The sequence below is a fragment of the Meles meles genome, chromosome 6 (assembly GCF_922984935.1).
Source record: "Meles meles chromosome 6, mMelMel3.1 paternal haplotype, whole genome shotgun sequence".
Taxonomy (NCBI): Eukaryota; Metazoa; Chordata; class Mammalia; order Carnivora; family Mustelidae; genus Meles; species Meles meles.
In genome coordinates this window covers 84,304,364-84,312,442 of record NC_060071.1, presented here as the reverse complement: position 1 = coordinate 84,312,442, position 8,079 = coordinate 84,304,364, and the positions used below count along the sequence as shown (strand labels likewise).

The 8,079-nt window shown below is 37.2% G+C and overlaps 1 pseudogene; it reads right to left on the bottom strand.

Annotated features, from left to right (window-relative positions):
* Positions 1–2,912: 2,912 nt before the first annotated feature.
* LOC123944678 lies at positions 2,913–3,451 on the bottom strand (annotated as a pseudogene).
* Positions 3,452–8,079: the final 4,628 nt, after the last annotated feature.

Genomic DNA, 8,079 nt, shown 5'->3' with positions numbered 1-8,079 from the left:
CACAAAGTTCCCAGAGTTCAACAGACTCTGCATATGGGTTTTTCACCTCACATGATCCCATCTGAAAGCTAGCAACCTGGCTAGCAATTCCTCAGGATAACTTGGTTGGCAAAGGCAATTGAGCAAATCTGCACGTTAATTATTTAAGCACATTGCCGATTACAGAGTGATCCCATCTATTTCTTGCTTTGCCTATGTAATAACCTTAAGAGGCACATAGAGAAGTGTTGATTTTCCCATCATAGAGATGAGAAAGCAATGTCTTAAAGTAATTAAATGACTTGTTCAAAGCCATGGAGCAGGTACATGGCAGAGCTGAGCTAGTACCGGGCATTCTCACTTTTGGTTATATGCTTCTTTCACCCTACCAAATCATCATTAAATTATTATGATCACCACCAGGACCATCATTATCATCATCATTATCATCAGTTTTCCTTTTCTGATTATTGTAACTTTTCTAAGACCAGCAGATCTCAATGTATAACCATATCTTTCTTGCTGTACCATTATCCCAATGTATTACTTTTATATTCCCCAAACTTGCCTCTTGGTTGCCTAGCTAATTTAGTGATGAGTCTTCAGGGAAGCCAGCTACACCTAACTCTATTTTAGGGACCCCATCCTACCAGTAACTATTCAACAGCAGCAAGCAGTAGGATTGACATTTTAGTGTGCCCCCAAATCATACTTTCTAGAACATTTGAAGAAATTGCTGACCTTTTTTTCCCAAACACAACAATGAAAATTTTGATGGCAAAATTAATAACTCAAAATAACTGGTCTTAAGCAACTATAGCACTACCTCTGATAGTTTTTCAAGTGGTCCCATTACTCACTGCTTAATACTATATCTCATAGTGCCCTCTACACTTCTGAACAGCTTCCCAACCACTGAGCTTACCCATTTTCTATGGCATACTTTTAGGTTTTCTCTTTATCATTTTATAACTAACTGGTACTCATGGAAAAGCACTAGAGGAAGAGGATTTCCTGCCCAGATCAGGGCCTTTAATTGTCCTTTTCAAATTAGGGTCACTCTTACACTTATATTATTTACCTCATTAGTGATTCCAGTGACAAGAGAAATATATGGAGAAGTTAGAAACTTTTATAACCTTCATATCACTAGTATCCACAGATCTGCAATATTTGGGCTGACTTCAGATAATGTATTAAGCAGGAATACATGGTTATTGAGAATCTATTTTGAAAATAGTATATGTGAAGATGGTAGGGAGCTAACAACTTAGTTGGAAGTCATACACACCAGGATAGGGTCAGGATGTGGGAGAGGAGGGTTTTGTTATTAAATAAGTTTGGGCATATTAAGTTAGCAGGGATTCTAAATTCAGATGCCTTTAGAGGTCAGGGGTGGTCATATGTATATATTGTGGTGTGAAGGCAATAGGGAGACAGATCTGCATCTTCAGGCTGCAAATTTGTCCTTCTAAGTTAAAAAAAAAAAAGCAAGCAAACAAGCTATTAGGAGCATTAATATTCTGAGACAAAGAATTTTAGAAATGTTGTTCTAGAAAGTGAGGAGTCATTGAAGAGTTTGAGATGGATATAACATCATTAAAACCATATTTTGAGGGAGACTGAGAAAAAGACAGAGGTGTCAGTGTGAATTAGAGACAATGTACCCCAGAAAGCATAGGACAGTCCTGGTTTAGGCCTGTAATCCAGTATAACTATTAATAGTGTGCCCTTTCGTTCTCATGGATGTCTGGATTTGGAGAGTAAATAACACCTGATCAGTGGACTATATTGGCCATCTCTTCAGTGAATAGAAATTCATTCACAGGATTCCAGCTGGTTCCTGTAAACATTTAAGATCTTTTGTTTTGTTTTGTTTTGTTTTTAGTAGGAGGCCCTTTATCCAGTTGTGGTATATTATAATTGAGGTGTGGGTAGAGAGAGTGCTCACACACAAGAGAACATCAGAAGTTGACATTTCCAAGGTACTTTGCTGCTGCAGTGATGGTTGACAAGTTTAGATATTTGTATAATTGTAGGAAGATATGAGGAAAGACAAAAATTAAACAGGGAATACTGATATTTTAGGGGAAGTGGATTGAATGGGGGGAAGGGGAAGACTATGTGTTTTATTTATATATTTCTACGTTGGTTGAGTTGGTAAAATTCAATTGTATTTTAAAATTAAAAATTAAATAAAAGTTTTTAAATCTTAAAATCAAATTTGTAAAATAGGTTAAAAAAAAAGACCCAATAAAATTATTTTGTAAATGTTAGGGATAATGGTAAATTGGTTTTAGAGCTGGTGATAAATCTGGTGAGCAGATTTAGAAGATCTTATCTTCTTGTGCTCTTGGCTGCTTTATGAAGAGCTCATGTTTTTCATACCTGGTAAGTAAGTAATATACATTTCTGTTACAGTGTACTTAATTTTTGGTTCTTAAAGAGTAAAGAAATGGATTTCTATGTCAAAGATTACTGAGCAATAAGGGGACTTTAGTTATCAATATAACAAAAAATCATAGTTACCAACACCGTCTGTGAGATGCTATATCAGATGACATCTCCATGCCCTAGCATATTTCTGCACGGTGGATATTATAAACCTCATTTTACAGATGAAGAAATGGCCTCAGAAAGGCTCAGTAATAAGTCCAAGACCACACAGTTAGTGTCAACCTGGGATTACCATTTAGGTCTGTTGGTTTCAAAACCTGTACAATTGTAAGTAAACGATAGAAGGCGTATGTAGCAATATTAGATTTTAGAACTCTCAAACGTTGGATCTAAGCACAGTTATTAGTCATTCCAGCAAGTTTCATGGGGGGATATTAAAAATAGTTTCACAATTTCTCTTTAGAGGATGTTCTCTAAGAAGACTTACATTTTTTAAAACTTTTATTTGCATTAATTATAATATGCAGAATTTACTTCTAGGCCAGAAGTTCTTGTTTGTTCAGTTTCTTCTGGGATATCTCTAACTTCGGTGTAACATCTTGTGGCTTAGGGACAATCTGCTCTTTCTCAGTAAGAAGCATCTCAGTATGGCAGGAGAGCTCCTGTTGGGTTAATCTGACCCTGAGCCCTGTAAGTTCTACGCCGCATCTTGGGGGCTTTGTTCACTTGGCTGTGCTCAGTGACCTGAGAATCTACATCTAAACCCTTAAGTTCAGTGTGACTCTGCATTTTTAAGCATGTGCAGTAAAAAATTCAGCACTCTTTGGGCTACCCACCCTGCATCCAGCCCCACACTTTGGCTTGGGCACATCTACCAACTCCACCACTGTAGTGACGGAATGGTACACATTGCGTCTGCAAAGTGACATCCTTCAGATAACTTGGTGGCTTTTCAGATACACATACTCTTGATGGCCTGGGCAGTTTCACATATGCTCTTAAAGTGAACATGAAGATTTGAACTTGATTTGCATGATTTTATAAGGCTTTCTGGGTCACGTGAGTAGCAAACCATTTTCAGAGATCACCTTAGTCTGCTTATGGGAAGAGCAAGACCTACTATCTTGGTCTAAGGTAGAGAGGTAGTGAACTATATATGACAGTATTTAGTCATTGTCATAATAAAAGGATCTTTTAGTAAAATAGTTATATTGGGACAGCATGAATGTTTGTATTTTTTCCTTGTTATTAATATCTCAGAGCCCATGGCTATTAAGTAATTCTCATACCAGCGTTATAAAGATAGTTTTAAGATAATGTTTGAGGGGCACCTGGGTGGCTCAGTCAGTTAAGTGTCCGGCTCTTGATTTTGGCTCAGTTCATGATCCCATTTTTGGTGGGATCAAGCCCTGTATGGGGCTCCAGGCTTGGCAGGGAGTCTGCTTGAAATTCTCTCTCTCCTCTCCCTCTCCCTCTGCCCCTCTGTTTACTTGTGCATGTTCACTTTTGTCTCTAGAATAAATAAATAAATCTTTCTTAGAAGACATAGTGTTTGGTAACATTATAGCACACTTTAGGAGGTGACTCTCTTTTCCATTATTCTGTTGATCACAAAACATGTCATTCACAGAGTCAAGATCCATGGACTCTTCATGGTCACACATGTCTATGAAACTCCTGGTGACTTGTATTCTTGGTTTGTCTACCTGGGTGACTGTAGGAGAGTCCCTTATATTTTTGAGAAACTTACATTTGAGTAACTACAACCCTTCAAAAACTTTCTCTCTTCTAGCCATTTCTGGGAACCCCCAGGGGAAATCTTGTTTGCTTGTGAATCAGCCTAGACCACAGCTTGCTTTTTATACTCTTTTTATGTGTATTAATTGCTGGAACTCTGATGCTGTTGTTACCCTTCCTCAAGCCTCTGTTCATGCTGCTAATGTTTCTCCCTACCCAGAACTACTTTTCACCCTATGTCAAGGCTCCCTGCTTGTCATAATGAAATAGTCTGTGTGAATGACTCCCCAAAGCTAGGAAGTGCATAACTTGTGCAATGTATGACAAAGCCCTGGTTAAGCCAAACCCACTGGTTTACTAAATATGCCCAGACAAATCTGAATCTCCTTCTTAGAGAGCAGAAGCAATGATTATTTCCTATATATAGAAATATAAGTTGTTACTATTATAAATATTAATTTGTGACAATTCAGAAAGAGACTTGAGTCTTTTGCCCTTGTTGAGGAGAAAGTATTGGTCTTATGTGGCGTAAGTGATATAACTTACATGGTAGGTAGGTAAAAAACCTTTCAGTGCCCTTTAACAACCTTGTACTCTGTGATTATAAAATTACACATGTATCCACATAGATAACCCAAGAAGGCTATGGACCTAAAAAGGTTGTCTCTACAGAAATAGCATTGCAGTTCCATTTTCAAATATTCTGAGACTGAGAAAGTTTAAGTTCAATGACAACAATTAGAAAAGAGCAAAAGAATAGAAAAAGCCTGGTAATTTTTTTTATATTTTACATATATACATATATAAGTGTACACACACATATAAAGATTAACTCTAGAGTTTGCTTTAAAGAACCAAAGAGTTGTTGCTTCTTTTAAAAATAAGAACAGAAAAGCAAATGTGAAAACTTTTAAATTAAATTCCAACATTTTCAAACAAGTGCTGCCTGGGAGATCACGCAAAGCATCCAAAGCCTAAATTGAATGTATGTTGGCAAGAGCATCTTCACATCTCTCTAAATAACTAGCTAATACAGTCAGTATTTTGCACCTCATCGAGACCTGGCACTTATTTGCAAAATGTTCCAGTCAATTGTCAACTAAAAAGAATGCAGAATTTCAAATCCTTTTTGGGGTGGGGGTTGGGGAGACCGGCAAAAGTTTTCCGTTCTTCCAAAGAATGTTGCATTGCAAAGACTGAAATTCTCTAGGGGCTGCCAAGACTGCTGTCAGGTGTAATCTACCCGTCAACATTTTTAGGAAAAAGGCAGAATCAACACAAAAACAAAAGATGAAGCTATTTAAAAAGGAGATATAGAAGCACCCATCTTTAAGCTGCTATAATTAAACATTTTATCTATTCTAGTAGAGAGCAAAAAATATACTCTAAATTGTTTCTCTTTTCCTTATTCTTTTGCCAGGCCTCTATCTGACCACAACAAAGGTTCATCAATCACTTGGCCTTTCATTTAGTTGTTTATTTAAAAGCAAGGCAAGTGATAGCAAACAAATACTGGCTGCACAGCTTAACAGTCAAGGAATGTATATCTAATGGAGGAAGAGACATGTTCTGAAACGGTTATAATACAGAACAGAAAACAAGAGGCATCGTAAAAGAAGACAAAGGGACTCTTAGCATCAAAAGAAAGGTGCATTGGATGGAGATTGGTGTCTCTCAGTTTTTGAACCCACCTGCATTACAGGCATTATGCTTAGTGTTCTATGCATTAAATCCTCTAACATGAAATCCTTTAAATCTTGTGTGATCGATATTATCCCCATTTTACAAATGAGGAAATTGAGATTCAGAAGTTAATATACTTGATTTGGTTTCCACAGTAGATGGTAGAGGTGATGTTAGAATCCTTAGATAACTCTAACTCCAATTTCTGGCAGGAAGGTTTTAAGATATACTTCGCAGAGATGAGCCATTTGCATAGATTCTTGAGAATTATGGAGATATGAACAGTGTGTGATACAGGAAATGCTCATTTCATGAAAAAGAAATAGTGTTGGCTTGGGGGTTAAAGTTTGGTTGGAGACTGTAGGAGCAGACTTTCTCTATTGAGCTGGGGCTTGTAGCTAGTTTGTAGATTAAAAACTTGATAAAAGTGGGGAAATGGTTAAAAAAATATAAGTCTTCATTTTAATATAAAATGTACAAGTGTGTATTTATTTGTCAGCCATCTCTTGAGGAACCATTTCTTAAGGAAAATAATTTTCTTGGAATATGAATCAACTGATTGTAGTCCTTACCCATAAAACACTGTTTTATGCCTGATATGTATCAACCAGTTTGGTTTATTGAAAATGGAACAAAACTGGGAAACACAATCTGAGTGTGGTATCCTGGATTTGTATTATTTTTTTCTCAATTTATTATTGTTGTCTTGTCCATTTCTGGTTTGACATCATTTTTTTTTTTTTGGCTTGTTGGTGGTTATTTTTTAAATCAAGCATATAACTTAGTGTTCATAGAAACAATTTTCTTTCCGTACTCATATTTTATCAGTTTCCATATTTAATTAAATCACATAATTGCAAGAACAAGTAAGACTGGCGTAAATAGGTTTGGACAAGCATACAGCTAATTGGTGGGAGAAGGGCACAGATGTACTGTATAGCTTGCTAGCCTGGAGTGTTTAATCATCCATGTTTTACAGAGAGAATGGAGAACATTGATCTGATGAGTCAATTAAACAGAAATGTGTTGAAAGAACTGCTGTTGCAATGGAAAAATAGGAGATAATATATATTAGGGTCAGGTCTTTCAGGGCCTTGAATGCCAAGCTAAGTAGTTCAGTCATCATTGATTAGTCATTGTTGCTATCCCCACAATTGTGGGATCATTGTACTCAGAGCTGTGGACAGGCAAGATTAGTTTAAATACTGCCTAGAGAGATTTGGTAAAGAAAATAGTGAGAGGAAACAGTGTGTGGCAAGTGTGAAAGGGGATGAGGGGATGGATGTGAAAGATATTTTGGGGGTAGGGAAGTAGGACATGACAGTGGACCAGATATGAGGGTGGTATTCAATGTACCTTTCTCATAAAAGTGAGTAAGTAGGAATTTGCCCTCTTGACATTATATGAAATTCTAGGCATTTTACTAGTGCTTTTGACTTCTTTTTTTTTTTTTTTAATTAATTATTTATTTATTTATTTGACAGAGAGAGAGATCACAAGTAGACAGAGAGGCAGGCAGAGAGAGAGGAGGAAGCAGGCTCCCTGCAGAGCAGAGAGCCCGATGCGGGGCTCCATCCCAGGACCCTGAGATCAGGACCCGAGCTGAAGGCAGCGGCTTAATCCACTGAGCCACCCAGGCGCCCCTGCTTTTGACTTCTTGTTTCCACTTAGCTTTAGTCATTCTGCACACCTCCCAGTGGTTGCAGCGGTATCTATTACATTAGCCCTCTGCCCATCACTGTGTGTATAGCCTCCCCCGTATTTAGCATTGTTGTGTATTATTTCCTAGTTGTTACAGTATATACCCTATTGCACTGATACTAAGATGCACTTCTAGTTTTTTCTCTTTTTTCACTTTGGCATCTCTAAAATCAGAATGCATCATAAAATGTCAGGGCATCTTGACAGATGATGAGGTGTCAAAACTTAATTGATTGCATGTTTTTCCTTTCTTATGGATCAAAAATGGCTGTGTTTTGTAACATATAGTATCTTCCCTCCTCAACCAGGTTATAAATTCTAGGGGCAACCGTCAGACCCCTTTTCTTTTGCATCCTTGATAATGCCTCGTATAGTGCCAGGTACATAGTATATTGTTAGTAAATATTTGGTGATGTATTGTTAACTTGAGTTAGAGTCATGATAGGTCAGTTCATGAATAAGACATTGTGTAAATATTTGGAAACTACAGTATCCTGAGCTTCAAGGAAACTTCCACAATCTCTTAAAGAGACTCTAAAAAATGAAGAATTGTAGAAATACAGATTTCCACTCAGAAATCAC